Below are 17,147 nucleotides of genomic sequence, written 5' to 3'. Positions count from 1 at the left end.
CTTTCTCGAATTTCTTCCCCGCCCGAGCCATGAGATAACAAGATGAGGCACCACAAGCAACAGTAGCAGTAACCGCTAGAAGAGCTCGCAAACCAGCCCAGAGAGCCGCTGCGTGGAGATGAGAGGAGGGAGCGCCCCGGGGGGACTAAGGTGGCCGCGGGAGGAGGAGCGCTCGCGTGGGGCGGGAGGAGCCTGCCAGAAGGCTCCCAGCGCAGTGAGAGGTGAGCCCGGAGAGGCAGCTGGGGCCTCACCGAGAGCCTTGGGTGCCAGGCTACCTGTCTGATTTCCGTGGCCATGGGGAGCCATGGCATACTGACTGCTCTAGGAGAAGCTGCTAAGATCTCTTGGGCACTTGCTGTGTCCCACAGACTTGGCCACAGCTTCACAGGCAGTGCTTACAAAATCCAGTGCGAGGCTGCAGATGACACAGGAAGAAACTGAGGCTCAGGGCACTGACATCACTTGGCCAAGCTCCCCCCGCTCTAATGAGTGTCAGAGCCTAGATTTGAACCTGGATCTGCCTGGCTCCCAAGCTCCAGCCTAGGAACACATACCCCGGGCAGATGGGATGCCGCGGGCAGAGCCACACATCAGAAAGATCACTGTGGCACCGCAGGCAAGGCCGACTTGGGGCAGTGGTGTGAGAGGGGAGTCTAGAGGTAAGAAGGGCAGTTAGGAGACTGTAGCAATCGCCTCGGCCACAGGGGAGGAGCCTCTCTCTCTGCTAGAGCCGGGTTACAGGCACGAGAAGCCCGGAGTCAAGGCTGAAATGCAATTGCCCTGCACCATGTGCTTCTCTAAAAGGCGAAAGAAGGTCATGGGAGCGAAATTCTTTAAGCCGGACCCTGAATCTGGATCTCATCCTGGGGCCTGTCCTTCTTCCTCAGGGGTTCCTTCCAGAAGGCAAGGCCAGGAAGCCTCATCTCAAGCCCTCCTTGACCTTCTGAAATTGCAACACGACAAAAGAGGAACATGAATGCAAGCGCCCCAAATCACCATCTACTGGATTTCCCCAGAACAAATTCGATAGAAGAACCGACATGGGGGCTGGTTTTGACATATGGTACTTGACATTCACGGTCTTAGGTTCTCACCCCAACTCTGTTCTCTCACCAGCTGTGCGGCCTGGGACAAAGCCACTTCCTCTATCTTGAAAGTCACACCCAGCCCTGTCATTCTGTGCCTCTCAGTCTATCTTGACCTCACTTAAGGAGAACGTGGACCCCAAACCTGGGCAGATCTGATTGTACCAGTGGTCACAGCACTACGCCCTTCCCTACATCCAGGTCCTCTGCCATGTGACCTTGTAGCTGCTCCCATGAAGGAGTGGGCCCACCCCCACCCCCAGCTGGAATCTGGGCTGGCCCCGGGTCTTGCGTCGGCCAACAGGATGTGGCCGGAGTGACGGGGTGCTGGTTCCAAGTCCAACCTTCAGCAGGGGCCGGTGCGCTCTCATGCTCTCTCTCAGGACCAGCCACTGTCACACGAACTGGCCCGAGCAGAAGCCGGCAGCCCCACACACGCGACAATGTCCAGCCTGGAGTGGCAGAGCTGCCCCCTCTAACCGCAGCTGACCACAGATGATCCCATGAACCTGTAGAGTCTTGAATAATGAATGGCTGTTTTCAGCCATCAGGTTCTGGGGTGGTTTGATAAGCAGCAATGGCTAACTAACAGAGGTGTCAAAATGATTTTGGCAGTTCGCAACTGTCGTTACCACAGAGCCTCACAAAAAATCCCGTGGGTTCAGATTTGGCATCCCCACTGAGGCTCTCAGAGAGGGGATGTGATTTCCCTTACATACAGAAGTGATAAGCCACAAATCCGGAATGTGGAGCCGGCCCATCTGATGACACATCCTGAATTCCTGCTACCGCACTTCACTGCCCACTGGGGATCTGGAAGCGATCAAGGACTCTTCCTTCTTGCCTCTGTCCGGCTTCGTGCTCTGTCTGTCCTGTGTACTCAGGTCAGCGAGCAGCATGGGGAAGGCCGGGCCACGCCCATGGGCCATGCCTCCTGAGCGCCACCTTAGTGCACCTGTCTGCAGCACATGGTGCGAGGCACGTTTGGAAATGTGGTCTCAGGACACTGGGTGGTCCTCAGGACAGTGGGGAAAGCATCCACCCCGTGAACAAGTCTGAGAAGCTGTGACGACCCTGAGAAGTGGAGGGGACGAGCCGATGATCCTGGGCTCTCCCTCCTGAGTCCCAGGCCCTGGGCAGGGCTCTGGTCTGGGAGTCCCGGTACTGGGCCCTGAGCCTGCCCAGCGTCTCTGACCAAGGCCACTTCCTTCTCTGACACTTCGTTTCTCCATCTGTAAGGAGTCCCCACACCATTGAGGATTCTCGACAGCACGATCCTGCAGTGGAAAATCATAAAGTTTCCCCAGAAGTTATGTGAGGCCAGGACCACGGCCAGGGTTTGAGGCCCCCAGTATAGGAAGGAAGGTGCAAATGTCAAAAAAGAGTTACAGAAATGACGGTGACCTTTCATGTTGACACAGAACAAGTTAACCCTTTACGCACTGTTTTTGAGGATCACGAGCAACAGCAAGAGGCTAACTTTGCGGTCATTGGTGAGGGTGTCCTGAGCTTGAAGGTGAGAGACCCCGGGTACTGGTGGCTCAGGGCCTGGCAGGGGCCAGTGGAGGCTCGGCACTCATACTTCCGCGATACGAACCCCCGGTTGGCCACCTTTTGAGACGGAGGCCCAACTGGGCCCAAGGCCAATGCTTCCGTGGCCTTGGGCCTCTGACAGGGAGCGTGGCTAGCTCCTGCAGGCGGTGAAATGCCTGCTCTGCGTCTGAACTGGCAGGACTAACGTTGCAGAGCAGATACAATAAAACAGATCATGGAAAATTTAATGGCCCGTGGTCGGCAATCACTGAATTATTTATGCCGTCCCTGCCTCTTCCGAATTCTCAATTGCTCGGCCCCCGGCACTGCAGCCCCGGCCGTTTGCAGGCTGCCGAGGAGCAGGGCCTGACCAGAGAATGGGACCCGGGAGCCAGGAAGCGGGGGCTTTCTGGGTAACCTTGGGCAACAGTTGCTTCCCCTCTCTTGGCTCTATCTTCGCTTCTGCCAAACTGGAGGGTTCTCTTCCAGGAACTTCATAACAACTTAAATTTACACTGTTTTTCTGTCCCGAGGTGATTCCCCACATCCCTCCAGGCTTTCCCAGTCCCTGTGAGGTGGGCGGGATGGATAATGCTGGCGTTCCCATCGTCCAGATAATAAACTGAAGCTCAGAACTGTGACAAGCCTTGGTCAAAGTCAAAAGGACAAAAAGTCGTGGAGAGAAAGTCCAATGTGAGATGTAGACTGGGTTCGAAGAATTTTAAATTTTCTCCATACCAAAATCTTATTGGGAAAAAAAAGGCATCAGTAAAGAGTAAATCCATTGTAGGAAATAGGCAAGGATACTATCAGTGGACCAGAAATGTGGTGAAAGGAAGCAGGAATAGGGTATCCAATTGATTGAGAAGCCAGAACAAGGAAACCGCAAGTCAGCATAGGCCGAGGAGAAGCTCGCTTGTCACCGAAACCAGAGCCTCAGAGCAAACTCTACCCAGAGCAAGGGGTCTTGGGGCAATTCAAGCTGCTGGGAGCATAACTGGGTTAGTTGTTGTGGCCTTGGCATTTGACCCCAGCAAAGTCATGAGAACAACTCTCAAAATAAAACGGGGGTTCCGCTGGCATTTCTGTAGACTTGCCCTTCCTGACGTTCCTCAACAGACTCTGAGGGGAAAAAACACGGACAGTGACTCCACAGAGATAAAACATGATCTGCTCTACTACAAAGGGGTCTCCACCATCCGTATAGGCTCTCATGTAACTCATGCAGAGGAGCATGTTGTCGGTACGAGGTGGAAGGTGCGTTGGCTCATACGCAATTTTCCCTGCACGCTATGTTCTGGGCCAAGGTACAGCAGCTGAATGCAAAGCCAGCTGAACCCAGAGGCACCCGGTACCGGACACAGTCCCCAGGTACCCCCGCAGTCCTCCTCGGGGCCACTTGCGTTGTCTTGGGAGGACTTATGACAAGGCATTCCTCATTCCCTGTGCATTTGACCCTCATTTTCATAACCCAAAAGCCTATGCCCTACCTCACACCACTTTCTATCAAGCTACACTTGCTTTAAAAAAACAAAAACAAAAACAGGTAAAACCCTATATTTACTGTAATATTTTTTTATTTATTAGAAATGTAACATGTATTTTTAAAACACCAGCCATTTTATTAGTGTTGTTATTTTTGTTTATGTTTATAACACTGAAGGAATCTTGAGTAGCTTATCCTTAACCTTATTTTTCTCACTAGTCTTATTATGCTTAATTGCAATTTTGAAGAATTTAAGAGTCTGGGGGCTCTCACGTGTCAAAATCTCTCCACACTCAGAGAGTCTTTCTTCCTCCAGCCTGGTGGCAGGTCATGAGCTTGCATTTCTGCTCCCTGTCAGCAAGCCTCACCCAGACACTTCCAGGACCCTGGCCCACCCAGGAGAGAGGCCTATTTTAGAAGAAGCCCCACATCACCGTGCAGGAGAACATCCTTCCAGCCAATACGGGTCAACCTAGTTATTTATTCACACATCTTCAATGATTATCTAAGGATTATGGAGCTTTGAAGAAAACAAACCACATAAAAAAGAAGGATCAAGATGAACAAAGCAACAGGAAAGGAAAAACAGAGGTGATGCAGCAAACAGAAGAACACTCATGCGGATTCACTGGGAGGATGCAGCATTCATAAAACAAAAGAAAAGAAACAAACAATAAAACAGTTCTTAGAATGAAAAATTCATTGGCTGAAATGAAGAGCTAATAAAAGGGTTGAATGATGGAATGGAAGACCAAATCAGAGATGGAGACAATAAAGTCTACGAAATGCCTCAGAATAGAGATTAAAATGTCAAAGTGATTTTTAAAATAGGAAAGATAAAAGGAGGTAGAGCCCGGATCCCAGAACTCCGATACCCAACTAACAGGAATTTCAGGAGAGAACTGAAGCCATAAAAGGTAAGGGACAGTCAAATAGTAAGAGGAAATCCCTCTTAGCGGATGGAAGAAGGGGATTCGAGGGGTGAAAGGGGCCACTCTATTATCAAGATTCTCTTGTTTACATCTGATGGAAACCCAGTTCAACCCGGGTCGAGAGAAAACCTATTGTCTGATCTGACTTCAGTCTTTCCTGCCTCCCAAGGCTCACTGCTGGAAAATCATTCATTCTCTTTCTCCCTTTCTCTCTTTCACTCTCTGCCCTCCTCTCCTGCATCCCCGTGGGCTCATTCCCAGGCTGACTCTCCATGTGCACTGGCTAAGAAGGCCTCCAGAATTTCCAGTCTCACTTCGTCCTGGCATCAAACCCACAGGACAGAGCGTCCTCCTCTCTCCCAACATCCCAACTGGTCTCCAAGATGTACTCTGATTGGCTCAGTGTGGGTCACGTGTCCACCCCTGAACCAATCCCCCGGCTGGAGAGATGGGACGCTCTGATTGGCTCCCCTGGGGGCAGGAAGGACCACCCCTTCATTAACTGCACCTCCAAAGCCCCGGGGAGAGGGTGAGTTAGTGGTACTTCGCGAGGGGAAGGGAGGCAGGTTAGACAAGAAAGCAGCAGTCAGCTGCTCTTCTCTCCAACTACACAGCACGTGTGATGGGAAAGAGACACAAGTTTCACAACAAAGGGGGAAAGTTTCTAAGGTCTATCAGTTAAGAGGAAATCTTAAACCTTCTTAAGGAAAAAAAACTTAGGGTATCTAGAAGGAAGCCGCAATCGGATGTTGCACATGTGATGGAACTTTCTAGAAAGCAACAGAACAATGTCTACAGCATTCTGAGGAGAAATCTCTTGGAATCTCTTAAGTGGGAGAGCACAGTACAGACATTCCCGAGTACTCAAGAACACAGATTCCCACCACACCCCACCCCTGTTATGCACAGTTTCCGAAAAAAAATTCCTTGAGGATATACTCTGACAAAATGAAGACTGAGCCCAAGCAAGAAGACAAGTTCAAAAAAATCATAGAACTAACCCGGGATTTGAAGGGGCACATGCACCCCAGTGTTCATAGCAGCATAATCTACAACAGCCAAATTGAGGAAACAGCCCAAGTGCCCACAGACAGATGAATGGATAAGGAAGACATGGTATATAGATACAATAGAATATTACTCAGTCATAAAAAAGAATGAAATCTTGCCATTTACAACAACATGGATGGAGCTAGAGAATATTATGCTAAGTGAAATAAGTCAGGCAGAGAAAGGCAAACGTCATGATTTCATTCATATGTGGAATTTAAGAAACAAAACAGATGAACGGAGGAAGGAAGAAAAAGAGAGAGAGAGGTGGGTGGGGGATGGGCTAGATGGGTGGTGGGTATTAAGGAGGGCACTTGTGATGAACACTGGGTGTTGTAATGTAAATGATGAACCACTGAATTCTACTCCTGAAACCAATATTACTCTATGTGTTAACTATTTAAATAAAAACTTGAAACAGAAACAAGAAAGAGCTAGCCCAGGAGATGAATGAAAAGGCACCAGTAAGACAGTTATGCAGCTGGGCCTAAGAAGCAATTAGCCCCGATTGGAGCAAGGAATCAGAGGACTCCTCGAGAAGAAGTCCTCTGATAACCTCAAGAAGAAAACAGCACTGGGGCGCTGGATGGCTCAGTTTGTTGAGCATCAGGCTCTTGATTTCAACTCAGGTCATGATCTCAGGGTCGTGAGATCGAGCCCCGCCTTGGGCTCCACACTTAGCACAGAGCCTGCTTCTCCCTTTCCCTCCCACCTGCTTGCACACTCTTGCTCTCTCTAAAATAAATAAATAAAATCTTAAAAAAGGAAGAAGAAAACAGAATTGCCCAATTTTGTGAGTAAGAAGCTGGAACATTCAGAGTGGTTATGGAATTAAGACACGTAACTCTTCTGAGCAACAAGGAAACGCAAGGTAGAGACTCTGGGAAAAACAATGAACTGTACGTGAAGGTCATGGTCCAGATATAAAGTGAGCTAAACCGTGGCATGATTCTAAGCCACTAATCAAGGGTAGGAAACCATGCTTTCTGATCTCTCAGAACCAACCTGCCATTGGTCAGGGAATGTGGGAAGAAGCAGAGAATCCATGAACCCTTTGAATGCACATACCGTCTCTTTGGGTCTGTGTTAGGGACAAGTGATAACTACTTCCTCCAGGTATCTTTGTTCTTTTTTGAACATGATTGGGTAAGTCAGTAATTTCCGTTGACTAATTACGCTAACAGTAGGCTTACCTCTTTTTTTTTTTTATTATTTTTAATTTAAAAATGTATACTTAGAGTAGTGTCATTTGTTTGTTTAAAGATAAGTTTTTCCTTCTGATTTTTGTAAGAGAAATGACCAAGCTCTGCCTAAACTAACAAACGTTAGGACAAAATAAAAATAAAAATAAAAAAATAAACTAGCAAACATTAAAATAAAACATTGCAACTCCAACCTCTCAATTCCTTTAAAGTTAAAAAAAGAGAAAAATTATATAAGGACCCAAATCTCTAATTTCGAAGAAAAATCCACTTGGAGATCCCTAATTCGTTCTCCCTAACTCTAGTTTCCTCTTCCATTATTATCCAGTAAAAATAAATTTTATGTACTTCTCAATGTTCATCATCATCTCTAGATAATGAGATTTTAGGATGCTGGCAGATTTGGATTTTCTTTTTACTTTTTTCCCTTTTTCTGCATTTTCACATTCTGGACCATAAACTTGCATGAGTTTTATAATAAAAAAGGGGAAAAGAGAGAAAAATGGAAGTAGAGCTGTATATATTCTGATGTAGAAATATGTCTAGTGTATACTCAAGCCAAAAAATCAATTGTTGAGAAGAGTGTATAGTGTGTGTATATGTGTATGTGTGTGTGTGTGTGTGTTTGTGCTCATGGAATCTGGAAAAATAATAATTGTCACTAGGGAGTGGGGTACCGGGGCTGGCAGGATGAGGGGTAGGGGGTGTCTCATATTTATTTTGTTATTGTTCTGGGCTGTATATCTTTTTTTATAATGCACACAGAGTAATTTAATAATTAAAGACATGTCTAAAAGCAGTGGTAGAGGGAGGTTAACCCCTGAGCTTCTGACCCCGGAAGGATGCTAGTTCCCCTCCTCCTCTGTTGAGCAGCCACCCTGGGAAGAATAATCTCTCTTCCTTCCTCCAGGCAAAAGAACCCTCCACAGGAAGAGGCTGCCCCGTGGCAGACACAGAGAAACACATCCAGGCTTCACCTACATAACTGCTGCCCAGTGGGCTCTGGGGGGTGAGAGGGAGCAACGGGAGGAAGACCAAGTGCAGGCAGGACATGCACCCAATGTGCTTGGCCACAGAGAATGGAGTCAGCGTGGAGACGTGGCCCATGTACGCACTGCAATCTAAGGAAGGACTTGCCCACCACTCAGGTAGGCAGTCAGCAATGGGGCATCCGCCAGAGGACAGGGCCCTCCCCTTCTGGGTCTGCACACCCTCCTAGGGCCTTCCCATCTACTCTGATGGGTTGGTAGCCATTCCTAGCCTGGGAGCCCTACATCTTTATTCCCAGCCCTTGCATCTGTCTGGGGTTTCAGACCTGGATAGCCAATCATCTTCTGAGAAAACCCAGTTGAAAGCCTCATGGACATCTCAAACTCACCTGCCCAACCCCCGATTCCCCCAACGAGCACACCGGCTCTCTCCTCTCCAGGCCCCAGGCCCTATGCCCACCTGCTCTCCCTCCATGACTTGGTCAGTGTCACATCTGTCTACCCCACTGCATAGGCTAGAAACTGTCAGTCATCCTTGACCCCTTCCTCTCTCTGCTTCTACATCTAGTCAATCCCGATTCCCATCAATTTCTAAATATCTGCCCTCCAGGCACAAAACCTACTTCTCTCCTTCCCCTGCAACTGCAGCAGTTTCTGTCTCCATCAGTATTATGTGGCAACTGCCATCCGGCAAATGGTGCCCCCACCTCCCCAACCCCAGTCCCCTCACTGGTCTTCTTCCCCCAGTCTCTGTCTCCCTAAAAGATGCAGATCTGATCTTGACTCTATCCTGCTTATAAGCCCTTTGAAGGCTCCCCACTGCTCCCAGTACCTGATCCTTCTCCTTTACTGGACAAGCAAGGCCCTGCATGATCTGGCCCCAGGAAGCCCCACCAACTTTACCCTGTACCTCTGCTCCTCACATGAGATCAGCCAGGTTGAATGTCCTTTATTCCTTTGAACCTCCCATGCACTCACTCATCTTTCCCTTTGTATCATGTTGTATTTGCCCTCTGCCTGGGACAGTCTTCTCCACTCCTCTCTTCTCTTCACAATTCACCTGGAAGATTCCAGTTCAGGTGCCCTGGGAAGCTTGCCTGGGACTCCTGATCCTATGAGCCCATAGTACTCTATACTTTCCTCCCTCATGCACAGATCACATAGTCTTCTTAATACATCCATATCCCCCACTAGACTATTACTGGAGTCAACCTTCACAGGAGTTTTTTTGGATGAGTGGGTGGATGGATGGGTGGGTGGAGGGATGGATGCGTGGTATTAGATGAAGGGGTGCGGTTAACTGAATGGATAGGGTTAGATGTGCAGATGACTGCACGAGTGAATGAGCAACTTAATGAATGAATATATACACAGGAACTGGTCAGAGCCCTCCAGAGCTTGGTTAGCTTGAGGTAAAAGCCAGGTAACTAGAAGACTCAGGAACATAGAATTGCCCAGACAGTGCCAAATTCCAGAACACAGGATAACAGCTGCTGAACCACAAATTTGCCCCAGTCTTACACAGATCCTAGGGACTAGGAATGGCTTGGAGGCAGGTGCTACATTTACATAAGGAGGCCAAAGGCTCCACCTGATTAATTCATTAATTCATTTATTGCATATGTATTTCCTGAGAGCTTGCAGGGCACTGACCCCTGTATTGGGCCCTAGGAATTCACAGAGGGATAATACAGAATCACTGCTCAAGTAACTCCATCGAGGGATCGGGAACCGCATTACTGCAGGAAATAGACATCTGATGGACATCTGTACGCTGCACAAGAGTATAGATGAGGGAGGGGCTGATGTAAGGGCTGAATGGGTATAAGGGGCATCCTGGAAAAAAGTCCTCTGGGAAGCAACGGCCTGTGAATGATGGGAAAGGGAAGAAGTAGACCAGGTCTATCTTGCTGATGCTAATAAAATAGAGATAAGGCTCTGGAATAAGATGATGGAGGCAAATCCCCATCCCCAACGACTCCCCAGAAGCATACAGAGCTGAGGAGTAACAAACAAGTGAGTTAACTCCAGGGATGCTAGAGGGAGTGGGAAGTCAGGGCAGGGGAGGGGAGGAAGGCAGGCAGGGGGGGTGAGTTCCAGCAAGATCTCGCAGAGGAGGCCTGAGCCCGGTCCCATGTGGAGCCCAGGAGTGTGAGATACTCCCAGTTACCCTGACTCAAGGTGGAAGCCTGGCCTTTCACATTCCCACTTCTTCTGTGCTTGGGTCAAGATCCTTCGCTGGGGAGCAGGGGACACACAGCCCCTGGGCAGTGACTCCGGTACCTCATGGGTAGCCTTCCAAAGATAGTTGCAGGTTCTGAGGCTCAAAAAAAGGAAGAGAAAACAAAAACAAAAACGGTAGGAAGGACCTGAAGGTCATCAGCAAAATCCATCACATCACCTCACATAGCTCCCAAAGGGAAAAATGAGAAAATTGGTAAAGCTTATCATGGTGCCTGGCACATAGCAAGCAACAAAAGGGAGCTATTACTGTTCAAACCCTCTAAATTCACCAAATGCTGGGTAAGTGACAGGCCCTTGGCTAGTACTGGGCCAGGCTGGGCTGGCTAAGGAAGAGTGACCGATGCCTAGAAGCTCTCAGAACAACACTGCCAGAAAATGACAATCTCTCTTTTCTCTAGTGCAGCAAAAGACCCAGAATTGTCAGAACCCACTGCCAGCAAAAAAAAAAAAAAAAAAAAAAAAAAAATTGTATATGCAATTAATTAGGCCTCTGCTTCAATGCTCTGCTCTCTCTGTTTGCCTTCACCAGCTTAGCATCCAATTTTTTAGCTGAGAAGGCGGGGCAGCAGGTTTCTGAGATATTTTTTGCTAATGGGCTGAAATATTACACCCATAATTATAGCCTGGCTGCATATTTTTTCTTTTGCTCATTTTGTTCAGCACAGCAAACACTGTATCTGATTACAGCCATTCATGTCTTCTTTATAAAATAGGGTTTATCACACTCGGCAGAAGGGATCAGTGGCGTTGGAAAAATGGTCTAGGCTAAAAACCCTCTAGGAGCCCCTACTGGGTGGGGGGGTGGGGCAGGGGGGAGGAGTTGATGAGTTAGTGCTGCTGGATGCTGCCTCCTTGGAAGAGGCCAGGAGCGAGGGAGACAGACTGGGGCAGGAAGCACGGGGACAGCCTGGTCATTTTCTTCCACCGCCTCCACCTGCACTCCTTATGCCCCGCCAGCCCGAGTCCGCTACCTCTGCTTTCGCTGACCCATACCACACTTGCTCCTTCCTCTAGGGCTCTGTTCATCCTGCTACTCTCTCTCTTCTTGGAGAATGCCTTCTTCCATCTTGTCCTACCTAAACCAGTAAACCGCCAAGTGTGGATTGCAGGCCAGCGGCTTCAGTACCCCCGGGGAGCTTGATTGAAATGCAGATTCTCGGGGCCCCTGGGTGGCTCAGTTGGTTGGGTCACTGCCTTTGGCTCAGGTCATGGGCCCAGGGTCCTGGGATCGAGCCCCGCATCGGTGGTGGTGGGGGGACCAGCTCAGCGGGGAACCTGCTTCTCCCTCTCCCTCTGCTGCTCCCCCTGCTTGTGTTCTCCTGCTCTCTCTCCCTGTCAAATAAATAAATAAAATCTTAAAAAAAAAAGAAAGAAATGCAGATTCTCACAACCACCATCAACCTCCCCTTTGTTCCCCCCAACTACTGAATGGGGTCTCCAAAGGATTCAAGTGCTTTGCCCAAAGCCTGGGACCCACTGCATTAAATGGACCCTAAAGCTAGGGCATGGAGTCATCACAGACTGGGTCCCTGGGTTCTTCCTCTTACTCTGTGTCATTGGGCAAGCTGTTTAATCTTTCTGGGCTTCAGTTTCTCATTTACAGAATGAGGATGATAATAATAATTGATGCACAGGAGGAATGAAAATAATGAATGCTCTTGGATTGAGACACATGAAATATTGGGTTTTGGAGGCCAACAGTGCTTGAATAGCAGCAATTTCATATGGTTCAGCCTGATAGTTCCTTTTTCTTCAATCCTGCAGAGCTCAGCTCACATCACACCTCCTCCCCGAGCCCTCTGTGATTGCCCAAGGCCTGAAAGCGTGCCCCTGCTCTGCAGCAAGCCCAGCTCGTCCTTCCTGTGGTTGTCAATTCCTTATGGGATATCTCTGGATTCAAGGTCTATATGCTGGTCTCTGCATGCAAACCGTGCCCTCCCTGGAAGCAGTCTCCTGGCCTCACCGGCTTCAGAGGGAGGTTCGTAGCAACCTTTGGCTCTGAAAAGAATCACTTACTGCCCAAGGATAGGTGGGGAGATACCTGGGAAAGAATGAGAGGTTTAAGACCCCAGGTAGCACCACAGAATGTTAGGAGAAGACAAATTCAAAGTTGACAGGAGGTAAGGAATGGACAGGAAGCTAACGGCTGCATTGTATGCCTGGAAAAAGGGAAACATCATAGAATTGCATAACCTCAGGCATGAGGGGAGCCATCGGGCACGGAAGTGCGGAGCTACCCACACTGTGGTCCCCGAAACAGTAGTGCCGGCCATCACCTGGCCCTGCACCATCTCAGGGCTACTAGGTCAGAATATTGCGGCGGGGCCAGCACTCTGTTTAATGAGCCCCACAGTGACTCTGGTGCTCACTAAGCATCGGATCACTGACCCTGGGTCACCTCCACCCAGGGCTCCAATCCCCTTTACAGCATCCTGGCGTGGCCATGGAGTCTACCCTGAACACCTCCAATGACAGGAGGCTGGCTGCTTTCGCCTTCCACGGCAGCCTTCCCTCACACTGAGCCCACGTCTCAGAACAGAAGAACTGGCCACGTTGGGTGGAGAGTGATTTATCAGGATGGAGAGCAATGTCTCCAATGAGATGCCTTGTGGTCAGATTGGCCTGATCAGAAGAAGATTCAAACTCCACCAAGAGAGTTGGGTATTTGAAATTGCCTCTGAGTATAAACTAAATAGATTATAGAACTTCTAAATGACCCATGAAATAAGTTAATATAAGGGACTGTGGGTGGAGTGGGGAGGTGAGAGGGATCTCTGTACAGCAGGGGTAGGATGAAATGCTGTCTATTCAGGCTATTTATCTCAATGTTCCCAGCTCCTAACAATGCCGGGCACGTTTATTGACTATAATTCTGGGCCAGGCAGTGTTCTAGGTATCAGGTATACATAGTGCTGAACAGGACAGAAACATTTTCTGCCCTCATAGAATTTACTCTCTGGAGGAGAAGAGGAGGAGAAGACAGATAATAACAAGTAAACAAGACTGTGATATAATTTCATATTGTGATATATGCCATGCTTAAACAAAAAAATAACAATAAATATAAAGCACCTCTCTGACAAGGGCTGTTTATTCCGACTACCCTATTTAAAATTGCAACCCCCTCCTGCGCTCAAGATCACCCTTAACCAGCTATATTTTTTCCCATAGTATTTGTCACTCTCTAGAATATACTTAAGTTACTTATGACGGTCACTGTTGTTTTCCTCCCAGGAAGGCTGGGAGATTGGGGGAGCGGGGTGCTCATTGTGGCATTTGTATTATTCACTGATGTAACTCAAGCTTTTGAAAGAGCATGCTTCCCACCTGGGGGTGGTTTTGCCCCCAGGGGACATATGACAATATCTGGACACATCGTTGGTTAACACAACCAGGAAGGGGGATGCCACTGGCATCTAGTGAGTAAAGGCTAGGGATGCTGCCGAACCTCTTACAATGCACAGGACAGCTCCACCCCCCCTCCCCCGACCCCACAACACGGGATGATCCAGTCCAAAATGTCGATTGTGCTGAGGGTGAGAGATCTTGTACAGAGTCAATAAACACTGGTTGAGTGAGTGGATTTGATAAGAAGAGCATGCCCACTGGAGGGGTTCTATTTCACAGAGGGTGGCCACCGAGAGCCTTTCGAGAATGGTGCTCTTGCCTGTAAGATGCTGGGAAAGAAATTTCCAGGCAGAGGGACCAGCAAGTGTGAAGGCCTTCATCAGAAGTACCTTGGGATCTTCAGGGTGGTATGAGAAGAACGGTGTGCCTGGGCACCTCACTAGTGATGCATGAGGTGAGGGAGGAGAGGAGGCCAGGGGCCAGACTCTGTACTGCAGACCACAGAAGCGGTCTGGTTGTTATTGTAAGTGAGGGATGAAGCCTTGGGGTGGAGTTTGAGGCAGGGTCTGATGTGAGCTGATGGACACTTTCAAAAGAGCATTCTGGTCCCTACATGGGAAGAGAGTGGAAACAGAAAGATCAATTAAGAGATTAACTACAGTGGTTCTAGCAAGATGCCTCCGGCTAATATAGGTGGCAGCGGAGGAGGGGTGAACAATGGGCGGTTTGGGGTATATTTGGAAGGCAGAGCCACAGAACCTGGTGCCAGACTGGGTGTAGGAAAAAGACGACTCTTAAGTTTGGAGATGGAAGCAGGAAGGGAGGGCAGGAGGGAGAAGAAATGAATGTTCCACAGCTGCACAAGGTAGTTAGGGACATTCCAGACTAAAATCCACACATCTTGGTTTTTAGCCTGGTGTTCTTCACACTTCGTCATGGGACTTGCATAGACCAGCTGACACCCATTCCCTTCAATTCCCCCAACATATGCATTGAGAACATTCTGTGTAAAGCCTCCCAGAGGTAGGGGAAAACCTGATCCCACCTCCAGGAACTTACATCCTAGGGAAAAAGACAGACACACGAACAACTTGGACCATAAATGGAAATGCTATCACAGAGATTAAAATAATGTACAACAGAGGCTCACGGAAGCAGGACATGGGATCCCCCGGAGAACTGGTAAGTAACTTGACTTTGAAGGATGGGTGGGAATTCGTGGTCTAAAATTTCTGAAACTGAATCGCCTAACTCTGGAGATTGAGAAGTTTCAGATTCCCGACGACCCTGGCAATATCCGAACAGGCTGGGTGACAATGAATCAGATACGGGGATATCTGAATGGTGCCAGGGTGAAAAGACCTAACACCATATATGGTTATAACAGTGGTGGGCAGAAGGATGTCTGGGATAGCATTTAACTGGAGATGTGTATCCTTTGCTGTGGCTGTGTTGATAAGACTATCAGAGATGGTGACCTGAAGAGGAGGATGTTGATGATGACACTACGAAGATGTTGATCCTATTGTTGACAATGTTGGCCATTCCATACGAATGGGGAGATCAGTGATGGTCATGATGACTCTGTTTTTTATAACACTGATTATGATGTTGGTGTGGACTGGGTTGGTGACGATAATCATAATCTTGCTAGTGATGACAGTGCTGTGAATAGTGATGTCAATATTCGTGATGATTCTACTGACAGTTTTGATAGCATGGGTAGATGTTGATTATGACACTGGTGTGGAATGAGTCAATGATCGTGACAATGACAATATTGCTAACAACGAATGATGGTGTTTATATTAAAACAAGAGTGGCAATGATGATATTGATGATACTGATTCTGGCATCGATGACATCAACATTAGCGATGATGGTGATTCTGGTGATGATTTGGGAAGCAATGAGAAAGAGGCTTCTGTGTGATTTGGGGAGGCTGCTGTTGACAATAGTGATGATGTCTGTGGTAATGCTCGGGACAATGGTGCTGATGATGCATAGCATAGTGGCCAGAAGCTTGTTTGGGAGCCCAGCAGACCTGAGCTCACGTCCAAGTTCTGGCGTTTCCCATTATGTGCCACTTGGAGTCTCAGCTACCTCCTCTACTAAATGAGGATAATTATAACGGGTCCTATTTTCTAAGATTGCCGCCGGGATTCCATAGCATCCTGCACGTACAACCTGGCCCGTGGAAAACGTTCCGTGAAACAAGCATGATGGTGACGGTGGTGGTGAGATGCCACTGGGGATAATGGCACTGATGAGTCCCTCAGTGATGCAATTAAAGATCATTGATTGGTGATATTATTTCCGTGATTGTGATACAGCTACTAATGGTGAAGAGACAGGCCATTTTGATTACAGTTATGATCAGAGGCAGCGGCGTGGGGTAATGTTAAAAGCGCGCATCTTGGAACTGAACAGCAAAGGTTCAGCTTCCAGCTCCGCCTCTTAATGTTCTGTGTCACCTTGGCCACGAGGCAGCCTGTTAAAGCTGGGAGGCCCTTTGGAGCCCATCGACTCCACCTCTGGCTCTGACAAATGAGGCAATCAGGCCCAGAGAGATGAGGTAACTTGCCCCCCAGCCTCCCTACCGGTTGGTGAGTATGGCCGAGCGGGGGTGGGAAGCCAGGCCCCCTGGCACTTACTTCAATCGTCTTACCTCCTCAGCATATTTAGGCTCTTTGGAAGGGAGCTTAAATCCCTATGCTGTGTGTGTGTGTGTGTGTGTTCTCCTGGGCATTTTCCCAAAAGCACAAGCAGTGCAACCAGCCCCATTTTCAAAGAGCCATTTTGTGAGAAGTCAGGCTCTGGGTGTCCCTCTGTAATCTTTCTCGTCTCTCCCGACAAGCAGAGGCTGAGGATTTCTTTGGATTGGCTGTGACTGGATAAGGAGTTGAAATGGGTAATATTTGCCTAGTTTTTAATGTCTGGTGTCTATAGCTTGCACTTCCATCATTCCATTATATTGATGACAGGCAGGCCCAAGCCACAGAGAAGAAACAAATTACCTAATAAATCAAGGCCCTGGGATCTAAAGTGGACAGTGTTATTAGACGAGGGGAGAGTAGGGTGCTAAGTGATAGGTGGGGCTGCCTGGGAAAATGGTCCAAGCAGGGAATCATCTGTCTATTTCTCCATAAATAATTACACACAACTGATATGCATCTGAGACAGAACATGATATGTTATTATTAACTAAACAGTGGGAGGGAGACAATGGCAGGGAGGGACAGGGAGGCCGTGCACAGAAAGCCAAAGCAGTGCTTATG

The sequence above is a fragment of the Mirounga leonina genome, unplaced genomic scaffold, assembly GCF_011800145.1.
Source record: "Mirounga leonina isolate KUSES-001 unplaced genomic scaffold, KU_Mleo_1.0 Mir_91, whole genome shotgun sequence".
Lineage (NCBI taxonomy): Eukaryota > Metazoa > Chordata > Mammalia > Carnivora > Phocidae > Mirounga > Mirounga leonina.
This window is presented reverse-complemented; position numbering follows the sequence as displayed.